The sequence below is a fragment of the Manis javanica genome, chromosome 6 (assembly GCF_040802235.1).
Source record: "Manis javanica isolate MJ-LG chromosome 6, MJ_LKY, whole genome shotgun sequence".
In the NCBI taxonomy this organism is placed as follows: domain Eukaryota; kingdom Metazoa; phylum Chordata; class Mammalia; order Pholidota; family Manidae; genus Manis; species Manis javanica.
Window position 1 is genome coordinate 72136589 of NC_133161.1, and position 14415 is coordinate 72151003.

The window sequence follows — 14415 nt, forward strand, 5'->3', positions numbered from 1 at the left end:
TCTGCATGCAGCAAGCCGGTCTCTGCCTCTGGGCCTCTCTGCCTCTGCAGTCGTCTGTGTCTGTCCTCAGCACTGCCACCACTCCAGGCTCTGCTCTCCTGCAGCTGTGTGGCCCAGAGCACTGGGCGGAGCTCTTTATATAGATAGTCAATGTAAAGTATTGCCCACATGTGTGCAGTTAGTGAGTGGACCAGAGCCAGGCAAGAATCCTGCCCATGGGAACTTCCATTTTCCCCACACTTGGCCACCATTTCCTGCCTTGATATAAAGGTTGAAAAAAGACCTGCCTTGTTACTATTTTCAAATTGATATGAGGGCATGGAAGAAGAGAAACTGTTTTGAGGAGGGTTCTGGAATGTTTTGCAAGAGAGAGCATTTTGAACAAGGTCTTAAAAGGATTAATAGGAATTTGGCTGCTAGAAAAAGAAGGAAAGGGCATTCCAATTAGAAGGAACAGCGTGTGCTCGAGGACAGAGGCATGAGAAGGATTGGCACATCCCGTGTCAGTGGAAGTTCAGCATGCTGCAGGTGGAAGACATGTGCTGGGGGAGACGGGAGATTGGGCCTGGAAAGAAAGGGGTCAAGACAAGAGGCATGGTGTGTTGGGACACAGGCTCTCAAAAAAAAGGGGGGGGGGGGGCTGATTTATAAAGTTTGCTCATTTCTGTGGTGTAAATACTCCCATCTGATTTCAAGTTCTCAATGATTTAAGAAAGTTTACAAAGTTCCTAAATATTTAACAATTGGGTCATGTGAATGTGTACCAGCTAGTTCTATTACACAACTGACAGTAGGCCAGATGCTTTAATTTCAAGAGATGTGCTGAGAAAACTACCCTTTTTCACAATGGTTCTGCTACACAGGATGAGCCCTGCCTCTAGGGACTCAGAGTGGGGTGTGTCCATGAAACACACAAGGCACCTGAAACCCACTGGAGCTAATTCTCAGGATCCTGTCACCCACCTGCAGGGCCCTTAGACAGGGGAGGGGGCCCCATTTTGGTTCCCACATTTAGAGGTCCTGGCTCTGACCCCCACAGGCATAGTCTCCCCTACAGAAGAGAGGAGTCCACGGTGCCATGCCCCCAGAATCCTACCCCCCACTTCCACTTTATGTACTCCAGCTGTTCGGGACCTGGAATTCTCTCCAGAAATGGAGTCTTCCCTCAGACTACCTTCTCTGAGGTTATGCACCTGATCCCCAAGGGCTGGTCAAGGAGGGGTTGGCCAAAGTCATTACTGTGGATGTGGGAGCTGGGGGCCCACACACAGGTATGTGTGACTCTCTCCATAGACACACACACCAAGGGCTGGGAGGGGGCCTGAAAAGGGGATAGGTCTTGAACTAGCCTTCTACACGTGCTGTGTTTTGGGGAAGACCTTGGAGAATTCTAAGTGCAACCCTGGCCTTCTAGGTCATTATGAAGACATGATTATCAGAGTAAGAGAAGAATATACTTGACATTTTGTTAGTTGGATTTATATTTTAAATATGTAGATATACAGTATCTGGGCCTCCATTTTGACTCTGCCTTAGACCCAGAAAATGCCAGGAAGGGTCCTAGCCGATCCCATTACCAGGGCTGTTTCCTAAGCTGAGGTAAGCAAGCCACAGCCCCAAGGCACATTCCTAACCATGGCGTGTTTTTATACAGACTGTGAGCTAAGAATGGGTTTTAAGTTTTAAGATCATTTTTAAAAAATTAAAAGAATATATTTCATGATATGAAAATGATATGACATTCAAACTCCACTGTCCACAAATTGTTTTATTGGAACACAGCTGCACTCATTCATTTATGTGTCATGTGAGGCTGCCTTCACACACAGCAGTAGAGTGAGAAGTTGGGATAGAGCCTGTGTGGCCTGGAGAGCAGATGCACTTACTCTCTGGTTCTCACAGGGAACGTCTGCCTACCCTCTCCCTACAGCAGCCGACAGACAGGAGGAAGGGGAGAGTCCAGCAGTGCGCGTCCATGCTGCACCACAGAATCACCTCTTGGGCTTCCAAACCAGACCAATGCCAGGGCCCCACCTTCAACATTTCTAGTATAAATAGGGGTTTTTTAAAACTCCCTCATGATTCTAATGAGAGCCAGAACTGCGAGCCACCGGGCTAAGGGGATGGATGCAGGAGGGTCTGAATCCCCCCCGATGTTAGGCACAGGAAGGTCACAGGACTTGTGGCTGCTTCCCCCAAGAATCTGAGTAGATTACAGAGTTTCTGTGAGCATGCAAGGTGCCCAGTTACCTGATTTGGTTGAAGGTGGAGAGGGAGTGAGTCATTGCTTCACCCTGTAGTATGATGTATAAAGCCGACTTCCATTTGCACCGCTGCAAATGCTTGAACTATGGTTCAAACACAGGTCCCAGGACGCTGCAGCGGCATCTGTTACCTGTCCGGCAGCACGCCTTGGCCTGTAGCTAGCAGCATATACACTTTTGTCACGACCCCTGCTGGGCCACTTCTCAGGATACATTCCCACCAGGAGCCCTTACCCGCTTTTGCAGCGTGGCCTCCGTAATTACTGGTGGTCTCGCAGGGAAGGAGAAGACAACTCTCTAAGAATCCCATTCTCCCCCGACCCCGTCAGCACCCTTGGCAGAGGGGCTGGGGCTGCAAGGCCTCTCCGAGCTAATATTGTGCTCGGCTCTCTCAGAGCATGACTCAGCACAGCCAATGAATTACACCAAGAGCGCGGGGGATGAACAGTAAATAGAGGCCTGGGATTTTTCTTAATCTTGTCAGTTTTCCCGATTTGTGTCCTTTGTCCTAGCCCCGTCTGCAGTATAAGCTTCTCAAAGCTAATGCCTGTAACGCCCCCACCCACTGGTAGCAGCAGGCTGCTGGGCCACTGTGGGGTTCTCACTGCAGGGGTTTACAATGCCCATGTCATTCAGCAGCTGTATGGGGTAACCTGGTGGCACAGGGTCGCTCCAACACCATCCCGTCTGGTTTCTCTTTACTCTGGGGGCCAACCACGACTCTAGGACTCCTCCTGACTAGAATGGTTGGCCTCAGTGAGCACACATTGAATCCTCCAACCTGGCAGAGCTGGAACAGCCCCTGCTGAAAAAGGCGGGAATGTTGGGCGATTATGGAGCTGAGAGATGACTATCATCTCTACTGCCACACTTAAAAGTTAAAAATATTTCTCAAACTGGTTTCTTTGCCTTCTTGTAGATGCCAGCCCTCCACCTCCTTCTTTCTTTCATTAAGGGCTGGTGTGGGATTAAATTCAACCCAGGCACACAGTCAAGTTCTAAAATATGAGCCCATCACTGAGGGTTCTGGAAATGACCTCACAATGGGCATGTAACTGTTGGAAGTGGGACAGTGGCACACAGCTTGGTCCCTTGAAACACCTCCAAAGAACAAATCATTCTTTTGATGCCTCTGTAATTCTTTTTTTTTTTTTTAATTTTATTTATTTTTTTTTGATGCCTCTAATTCTAATCAGTTTCTAGGGTAATTTATGACTCCCATTTAACTAAGAAATTTGCCTATTACCTCTGCCTTGGCTACCATGAAGTCCACTTCCACACAATCTCCTGTCTCAGAATAGTGGCAGCGGGACTACCATGTGAAAATGTACGTGCCTATGGCACAGACTTGTGCTTTAGGGAAACTGCAGGATGAAGTGGAGGGCTAAATATATGGTGGCTCTCCTGAGCTTTCCTGGAGTGGACTGTGTGCTAGCTGAGAACACTAACATTCAGTTTGTGAGACCGTTAGTTTGCAAACAGTTTACAAGCTACGAAGTCAAAGGATTTCTAGAAGAGGAGCAAGGGATGGGAAACCTGAAGTCGCTGCTGGTGAGCAAGGGTCTGCCCAGGGGAAAGCCAGGGGAAGTAGGTTATCTTCCCATGAGACTTGAACTTCAATTTTTACCTTTAAGTGTATATACCAAATATCATATTTATAAATTGGTGACTGTACCTGGCACAAATATTTTTAACAATTCATGAAATCATGGGAGTTTGTTTGGAGTTATGAAGCAGACAGACCCAACAAAGAGGAGGAAGTGATGATCAAAGAGGAGGAAGTGATGATAGAAATGAGATGGCCTCCCAAGGTGGCATCGTCAGCCCAAGTGCAGGCTCCAAACAGGGCCCTGCCCATTCAGATGCAGGCACCCACTAGGTGGTGTTCCTGGAAGTGTGTTTGGCTCAGTAATGCTTCAGGCAGAATATCAGCGTGCTGACGCTTTGATTTGTATCCAGTGGAGAGTGACCTACTCACCTCACCTTAGGATATGTGCAAAACAAAAATCAAGAAAGAAGCAAGAAAAAATAAACAGGAACACCATTAAACAAAATGATATCTGCTCAGATGCACAGAACATGCAGAGAACGTCAGTAGGTGCTGGTGGAATTGTGAAGTTTTTGCAGCTCATAAGGTTTGTTTTGCAGTGTCTACCCCTTTACCTAAATCTGGTATATAGCAAATCAAAGAAAGGGATGGGTCAGCAGACTCTTGGAACACTCCCACGTCCAAGAGCATTGTGGGTGTGCTCTCTTATTTCACTCTTTGACAATGGTTGTGTCTGAAAGTTTTTAAGACAACGTTTCTTTGATATGGTGTATGGTGCTACTTGGCACCCACCAAAAAGACTGATGGAGATAATGTACAGAGATTCTGCTATACTTTATTCCATATCATGTTACAAGAAAACAACAGTGACAGCTGACAAACTGTTACATCTTTCATAATACAGACAAATTACAACTGGTAACAAATATGCAACATGTATTGTTCCATTCTCCTTACAATGTGTCATTTTGAAGCATAATAGTTTCTGAAGGATGCTAGCATATTTCTTAGGTACCAACCTCCTGCTAGAAAGTACACATCTCAATGCATATCATACAAAAAAGATAAAAGAAAAATAAAAAAACCCAAAAATAATCCCAACTAGAGAATGTAGATTCTCTATGTGCCTCTAAAATGCACTGCTGTGGGAAGAGGAACGAGAGGAGATTGCTTTTTTATTTGAGACCTTTTCTTGTGTATGTGAGAAAATTGCAAGGCAGTAACATACATGATTTCCTCTGCCTACAAGCCAGTAAGGGAGATGGAAGTTAGGCGCAATTAAGCAGCATATTCCTACATATAGGGGGCAGGCAATGATCCACCCCAGTATGTACAGCCTAAACATCTTCTTGTATAACAAAGATTACAAAATCGGTAATATTCACAGATGACCGTCTTATATAGAAGCCTAACTGGGTACTTATTGCACTGGCTACCATGAAAACGCTGAGGAGAGGATGCCAAGAGGCCTTGCTTTCTCTGAAAGCCTGGAGGCTCCCCTGCACACTTTTCTCACCACTCTTGGGAGGTAGAAATAGCTTCTCACCCTTGTATTAGTGGATGGACAGCCACCCTGCCTTTTGCCCCCCGTTTTTTTCTGAGTGCTGCAAACAGTTTTTTTGTGTCCTATATATCTTGTGTTAAGTCAACCAAACTGTTCCTTTCAGAAAATGGAAATGAGGCCCTAAATTCCTTTCAGAATACTGTGTGTGCAGTGATGTCCCACTGACCCAATCACTATGCTTACATAGTCTTACTCTTCCAGCTGTTTAAATTCAACCTACTCCTTCATATAAAAATAATCTCACAAAACATTCCAGTGCTTTCTCAATAGAATAATAAATCTGCTAATGACCACATGTGTAATGATTTTCATGGCTGCCCTCAGTAAGAGAAGGAGGGGGAAGAAGAATGAATGTGACTGTAAATGGGAGAGGAAAGGAGAGAGACAAACCAAAGTTTGCATTTCCTGCACTGATGGCAAGGATGAGGAACTGAAAACCTCCTGTATGAGACCTTTTGAGACATATGTCTCTGTAATAAAACCAATCCCCCCCAACCCCCACTGAATAGTATAATGTTTCATTTCCTAAGAGAAGCTGCTTATGACAGGGGCATATATCCCTGAATGACTCAAACATTCCTAATTGAAATCTTTCAACATTAAATATTTTCAAATTCTTACGTTAGCAATCTTATTAAATAGCAAGATTTAATAATCAGTTGCTCTTGGTTTAAACTTAGTAAAATACAAAAGTTATATCTCTCCCCCAAATGAATAATTCAAAACAATTCACAGGCAAAGTCCTTTTGACTGCATGTAAGGTTTTCTCTCCATATTTAAGAAATCCTAATTTAAGTACATGTTAAATTAAAATGCTTCTAATGATTTCCAGGGCATTGGAATGCATGAAAGAAGAATGGGAAGGATTTCTAGGTAGCAAATAGTAAGCACTCTAGCCTTGGGGAACTTTTGCTCTTCTTAAAAATCAGTCGGTATATAATTCCTTGTTTTGCACTTAGAAACTTAAATGAATTCTGCTTCTGAATAGGATGGATTGTGACCTTGAGAGATATATATATTCATACTCCTCTCCAGGGAAGGTATCATGTTGATGCTTAGAAATCCTGTGTCCAATTTTCTAGGTATGCTGGGTTTGACTATAGAAAAGCTTTTCCCTTACCTGATTCTCAGAGTCTCTGCCAAACCAGCTCATAATTAATTCCTACACTTGATCCTAAAAAGTATGACACATTTCAAGCTCTTAGACTCTCCTTTTAATAGGAAAATGTAACACAGTGTACAGGAAGGTATTTCATAGGAATTTGTGTTCTGAGGAGCCAAGTTTCAGGCTGTAGGTGAAGTTTCCTAATCATACCCTTGGCCTCAGTATTAGTTGGGATTCAACAGGGAGACCTGCCCCCTGCCCCCAGGAGGCCTGCAGCAGGCAGCTCTCCCTCCAGGTCAGAGCACAGTTCATGCCCAACCTGTGTTACATACTCACCTTCATCCTCTGAGGTCCCTCATCTTCTTAAACAAGAGGAGCGAAGCCTTTCTTTTCCTCCTTTTCCATCTTTAAAGCAAGACTCTTTCCTGTGTTGTTTCTAATATTTGTGTTAGAACATTTTCTGGGAAACTTTAAAATTAAGGTCCCCAAAGATGTGCTCTAGTCAGCTTAGAATTAAAAAATATATATAACGTAAATGTGCTTTGGTGTAAATTAGCAACTTCTTAACTCTGGCTAACTTTGTAATTTGCTTTTTAAACATTAACTAGCAAAGACAGCTTTCAGGGCTCATCCAGCAGATACAATTCTTTTGCACCCAAGTTTTAAACATTCGATTCTTTTCTTTTCTCCATTTAGAAAATACAAAGTGTAACAGAGTGGATGGAAAAAATACATTGACAAGATCCGGAAAATATGAAAAAGTTACCTCAATTTCCCGAGGTTGAAACGTATGCAATTCATCCCTGTCTTTGTTCTTAATGCTTGATGTTTGTTTCTTTACTTCCAGCCTACTTGGAAAACAGTCATGCTACGTGGCTTGAAAATGCTAGGCACATTTTGATATCCTACGTACACGTGCAGTAATTTCCAAGAAGAAAACCACATTTGCAAATGTCGTCCAAAGGTAAGCAACAAGTGAGGCCCCACAGCCAGGGACCAAGTTGTCAAGCCAGTCTGAGAACACGGGTTTGCTTTAGCTAAAAAGTTCCTTCCTAGTGGTTGCAAAATGTGCACTGTTCTCAAAGAAAACACACATTGTTTTATGCCACCATGTGGCTTTCAAGTGCAGACATTACTGAAGAAGTGTGAACACCAAATGTGTTGTCGTAATGTATTTAAGACATGGCTGGTGAAAGCATAAAAACCTTTACAGAGATGCTGCGCTGCAGAGGGAAATCAAACAAAATCAAACACAAAAGACTGAAAAGAATGCATGCCATGTATCAGTATGCAAAGCTTAATCTTCACATAGTTCTTGGAAATCACAAGGTATCCAAATGCGTGCAAGGTTTTAAATAAATTGCAGAGAAAACGGTCTTGCCAGCTTCAATTTTCTTGTAAGTGAAATCTACCACAGGGACTGAAAGGAAGCTGACCCACGATTCCCTTCATATCATTGGCCACTTCATTAATGTTTTTTTTTTTTTCTTCTTCCCAGAATGATGACAACGTAATCCTGGAAGGAGTAAAAGAGAAAATTGTTATATGTAAAAAAAACTTGAATCATTCATTTTTTCCCAAATTATACGAGACATCAAAATTGCTCAGGCCAAAGTGAGCCTGTTCCTTTTCTCCACAGCCACCTGAGCACATGTATCTGAGGCAAAGTAGTCTCCTTAAAACAATTCTTATAACAAGCAAATGTTCAGACTGCATTTTCTCTCCTCAAAATAACTTTTAACTCCATGAATTGAAATGGTCTAACCTCCTCTTGGATTATTTAGTGAAAAGGAAATTCAGCAAATTTCCTTCCCCAAATCATTAGTAGCAATACTGGTCTTAATTAAGTGCCTGTAGCATCATACAGACCATTAAAAGGACATATCATCATGTTCATTTTTATGAACATGAAGTAGAAAAATGGATTGCATACACACTGTTTAAAAAATCCAGCTGTATATAATTCCTCAGTTCCCCATTATCAGACCTAGTTTCAGCAGAAGGAAAATTGGCCAGCATGACCTGAATTGCCAGTCTTTCCCCAACATCTTGCAAACAACCCCAATGACGGCTGCTTAAATGCAGTGAGTGCTTCCATGTGAATGTTTCAAGAAGAAAGGAGGAATGTTCACTCTGCTCCTCTCCACATTTCTTTTTGGTCTGTAAGCATTTTCAGTGAGTCAGTAGAATGGGGAAAAATGTCTTGCCAGGAAGTGGGAAAAGAAACATCCCAGAGTCATCACACAGTCCAGAGTTTGATCGACCAGCTCCATGGAGTCCCAAAACCAACTTAGAAGCTGAGGTCACGTAGGCCTGGTCAGGTCTGCCTGTCCCCTTCTGCAGTGCCACACTGTCATCTTCCCAGGCAGAGGGGGAAACACAGCCTTTGGTGAAGTTCTCACAGGGCAATCTTCATCCTGCGGCCCGTACAGGCTGTCCTACCTAGGGCTGCACCCCTGCAAGACACCACCTTGACCAATAAAGCACAAAGTTCCAGTCTTCCAGGTAAGAAGAGCATCCTCCTCACCCTCTGCTTGTTTTTCCCACTTACTGTCATGATTTCTGGGAAGGTTAACCTTCCATCCTTTTTTTTTAGTGAGTGAAATTTATATAACAAAATTAACCATTTTAAAGCCTATGATTTAGTGGCATTTAGTACCTTGTTATGCAACCATCACCCCTATCTAGTTCTAAAACATTTTTGTCACCCACAAAGGAGGCCCCACATCCTTAAGTGGGCACTCCCATCTCCCCTTGCCCTAGCCCCAGGCAACGACTTAGTTGTTTTCTGTTTCAATGTATTTACTTATCCCGAGATTTCATGTAAATGGAATCATACAGTGTGTGACCTCTTGTGTCTGGCTTCTTTCACTTAAAATAATGTTTGTAAAGTTCATCAGTGTTGTACCATGTATCAGTACTTCATTCTTTTTTATGGTGAATAATATTGCATTGTATGGATAAACCACATTTTGTTCATCCATTATCTCATTGTGGTTTTGATTTGCGTTTTCCTCAGGGCTAGGGACATTGAGTACCTTTGCATGGTTGGCCATTTGTATATTTTCTTTGGAGAAATATGTATGCAAATCCTCTTCCCATTTTTTAAAATGGGGTTGTTGTTGAGTTGTAGGAGTTCTTTATATATTTTGGATATGAATCCCTTGATTTGCAAATATTTACTCCCATACTGTGGATTGCCTTTTACTTTATTGATAGTGTCCTTTGACATACAAAAATTTTAAATTAGGATGAAGTCCAACAGATCCATTTTTTTCTTTTATTGCTTTGGTTTTGGTATCATATCTAAAAACCCATTGTCAAATCTAAGGTTATGAAGATTTATTCCTGTTTTCTTCTAAGAGTTTTATAATTTTAACCCTTTAGATCTTCAACCCATTTTGAGTTAATTTTTGTGTATGGTGTAAGGTAGGGATAACATTCCATTTTTAAGAGTTTTCTGTCCTCAGTGACTAAGCCAGATATAAACAAAAGGCCTTACCTTACATTTCTGGGAGAGGTCTAGGGGTGGAAGGAGAGGCCTTGGGGTGAATGGATATCTTGCAAGGGCCCCTTGCTACCACTAAGTCCACATTCCTCAGTTGTGATCTCAAATACTTGCTGCTTATGGGGCAGTTTTCTATGTGGCTCCCTTGGCCACCTCTCACCCCTACCAGGTTGCCCAGATATGCCTTTATCAAACGTCATCTTAAAGAAATCACTGTAACAAAAATAATTACATGGGAACAACTGCCTTAGCTCCTACGCCACCCTTGTTCTTCCAGGGAAGTGAGGAAAATCTGCTTTTTGCTCTACCTGTGGCTCCCATGTAATCACACATTCTGATGTAGGCACTGGTGTCTTTTCTGAGGCCATTGACACCAAGGAGAGAAAGTACTTGTCCTCATAGCATTTCAAGCACACCTGTCCACAGGCATCTTCAGCCAGTCCCCCAACTCCACCACCAAACTTGACATTTTTATGAAGCAGATGTTCTTTCTCTTCCAAACTTAGGTTGGGGTCAGACTTTTACTGGAAGGAGCCAATAATTAAAAATGGAAGGGAGGTGCCCAGAGCTAGACCTTCCCATCCTTGTGAGATGACTCAAAGCCCAAACTGTGCCAACTACCTTGCCTGATATTGTTCAACAGCAGCATGGGATGACCTTTCTCCCCCATTAGGCAGCATCTGTGTTTAAGTTTTCAAGGACTGCGTGTAAGGTAGGTCAGTTTACTGCTAGAAAAATTATTTAAAATCTAAATCATACATTTGATGGGTGGGGATGTAGGTAGAGAAAAGGGTATATGACCTTCACAGGGAAGCAAAATATAATAGCAATGTAAATCCTTCCTTTACATTGAATTGATTATTAAAATAGACTGCCTACACAATACATATGAACAGTGAATATGAATTATAAGCTCAACCATGTGCATATCAACTCATAGGTACATAAGTCACAAGATTAATGGATGCCATTTTTATCTTGCTTTCTGCTTTTACAATGTTCTTTCCCTAGAAATGAATGTTTTAAACAAGAAATTGGATTTTATTGATAAAATCCTTATTCAGAAATATACATAGTTTCTCAGCTATAAATATTAATTAATTGGATCGCTGGTACCCATAATGCAACTTTGTTCTGACCCATGTGCCCTATGAACTAGATATTTTTTGGATTCAATTTTCTTAAAACCAACTGTCAGCATCATGTGATGGAGGAGATGAAAAATGAAAATGAGCAGTCCTGCTGTGCAGGTGGGTGACCTGTGGGAGAGAGTCTGCCTGGTAGGATTTTTACACGAACCATCAGACACAGACCAATTGATTAGATCATCTCATACCGGCCACCAACTAGGCTCAAGAGACTAATTAGAGGGAGTACTGCCTGCGCAGGCACCCCATTGACACCTAATTTGCTCAGCCAAAGCCTTTGGGGAAAACGTATTATCTCTGCAGCTGCACTTCATGCATTTCTGATTTGCGGTATAAGCAAGGAGTGCTTCATCACTCTTTTGAGCAAACTGAATGTAGAAGCCCTTAAGTGCTAAATGCAAGCAGACAGACCCAAATTAAAAATGGGCCAGGCTCTTTCTAATTCCCTCTGTGCTCCCTGTTCAATCTCTGTGTGTACATACACCCCGCCCCCACCCTGCACACACATACGCAGTTTACACGCCTGCGGGAAGATGCGGCTGAGGATCCCGGCTCAGGGTGCTTCCATGTGATTGCTGGTCTCTCTTTGGGTAGCCTATTACCCACTCTAAGGTTTTGTGTTTGTTTTATTGGGTTTCCCCACCTGCTACACTGCCTCTCTACTAAGTATTCTTTTTTCTACAGAAAAACTTTGGCCCATTTTTTCCCCCGTAAGCCTCACTGGAGAGAAGCTATTATTTTGGTTTCAAATTAAAACAACTGTAGGTTTCTTTTCATCACCTCAACTGTGAATAGGATATTCACCAGGATATATGTGAAGCTGTAGGGTAATCCACTCATTTCTATTTGAGAGATTTCTTTGTAAAGATGCCTAACACAGAGATAGAAGAATTCTTAAAATTTGAAGGAAAGACAGCTACCACACGGACAGCACAAAACCATAAAATAATAAAGTTCTCTTCCAGAGAAGCAATGTATGGCCCTCGATCAAGTTTAGCTTTTATCTGTTTCTGACCTAGAATAAAATGAATTCTGACCTTCTTTTCAAATGTAGAATCCAAAACACTCATAAATAAGAAGGCCTGTAAAGATAGGTATGTAATTAACTATATGCTTTTAAAAAAGGAAATAAATATGTAAAATCCAGACAATATGAAAAACTAGGGTATCTTTGTGCCAAACCTAGTGGGAATGGGGAATGACTTTCCAATATGCTGACGTAAAACAGAACTCCCAGAACCTGCTACGGTGGTGGCAGAGCGGGCTTACCGCTTTTTGCCTTTCCACTCACCCACATACTGGATGAATTATTTTACCCACAGGTCCTGTAAGATTACAATTCTGCTTTGTACTTGTCACATTTATCTTATTCTTAAGTATTCATTGAAGACTGGGGGAATCATTTTAGCTGTCTACTTTTTAAACCAGCATTCAAAACTGGCCTAAAGTGGACACCCAGAGAGAGGATTCTGGTGGCAATGGCGCATCTTTCTGTAGGTAAATGGAAAGTGGCTAAAGGGGAGATGTTAGAAAATAAGAATCTAAACCTATAACCATGCAGAGTGTTTATTCTAATGTCATGGAAAACAAAGCCCAGAGAGTGTCCCTTCCCCAAGTATCATTATTAATGAGATTTCACATGGAAAATATCCAGGAAAAAAAAACCCAAACCTACCAGGCTGTGACACTTGGAGTTTGATTTTGCTTAAAATACTAAGAAAAACAACCAAAGTAATCTTTTGTACCAAATTCATCTTCAAGCAGAATTCACTACTGTAGGAAATGAGGTCCACATAGGTTACTAAACCCTAAGCATCGAAGCAAGTATGAATCTCTCTCTGAAGCATAAATATCCTGTATATATACAAATACAAATATGACACATATACTCATTAGTATGTATACAATACTCAAATTTCATATGGTAAATCTTATATGAAAGTTCGATTCAAAATGATAGGCTTTAAACTCCACAGTAATTTCAATAAGTCTGGGGGCAGCTTAATTCATTCATTTTTTTCAAGTAAGTTTAGTTATGATTATGGCTAGAATTAGAGGTTTTCTTCTGAATCAGTGTTTTCTAGTTACTCTGCTATTGCACTAAAACTCCTTGTGGGGGAAAAGGGGGAAGAAGTGGGTGACACAGAGGGTAGTAGAAAATTAGACCTACGTCTGTGACTTCTTTCTGATTTATGATAATCCTGCTTTTTCTCCCAGGTAGAGAACACATCTTTGAGACCAGCAAGAAAATATTAATTAAAATGAATGCAAGATAAGACAGGCTTTATTTTAAGCTTAACAGAAGGTCTGTCATTCAGAGTGGCCCAAACCCTGTAAGTTGAAAGCTGTTTGGTAACATCCATATGGGTGCACAATGTACTAACTGCAGCCACTTTGCACATTTTAAGCTTCCTGCCAAAGTGGTGGTTTTAATTAAAATTTTTAAAGTAAAGCTATAAGTCTAATGTTTCAAAACAAAGCATTTCTCATACAAGGAAGCTAACTTAACGTATCATTGCAAGAATCATCAGTATCCGCAAACATTTATTGAAATCCTCATTAAAGACCAGGAATTATATGATGTGTAATTAGTCGTAATTGAAAAGTGTGCTCTATTTTAATGGTGTGACTGTTTATTAAATTGGATTTATGTAAATGTGGAACCCGGGTCATAATTTAGACACATGTGGACTAAAGGGTCGCAAATTTGGGAATACTTCCTGTCTCAGTAAAGGCTAAAGAAATGCTGGGTAACAAGAAGAGTACTGATGTAGGCCTTCTAGGAACCACTAAGACACAGTTCATCTTTTAAAAAACCATATATATATATATATATATATATATATATACACACACAACACACACATATAAAAATATATATTATATATATAACCATACGCACACACACAGAGTGAGGTTTGAAATAGCTCATTGAAATAGTTTAAATGACACATTAAGAATAGATAAGCCTTCACCAAATGTTTCAAATATGAAATCCTTGAAAAGAATGTCACTTTATTCTTTTCAAGGACTTCATATTTGAAGCTTTCTTTGCTCAGCATACCTTTTACAACTGACTGGCTGCCAAGTGGACATAAGTTAATTAAATAGGAGTCTGATCCTTTTACCTTTCTTATATATTACAGTCCCACTAAACTACATTTAAATAAACCAAATAGAAAGTCACGTAGCCCTGAAGTGTGTGCATATTTTGCAACTTAAAACACACATACACACACACACAAATATCACATATCAAATACCATCAAACCACTTC

At 41.3% G+C, this 14415-nt stretch overlaps 1 protein-coding gene across 7 annotated transcripts in view; it reads right to left on the reverse strand.

The window, feature by feature from the left end:
• Positions 1 to 4628: 4628 nt before the first annotated feature.
• Positions 4629 to 14415, reverse strand: part of CDK14 (cyclin dependent kinase 14) — an 835688-nt gene continuing 825901 nt past the window's right edge. For all 7 annotated transcript variants that reach the window (XM_073238870.1, XM_073238871.1, XM_037019857.2 and 4 more), the window contains one exon: positions 4629 to 7998. The gene's annotated coding sequence lies outside the window, so the exon portion shown is untranslated. The remainder of the gene's footprint in view (positions 7999 to 14415) is intronic.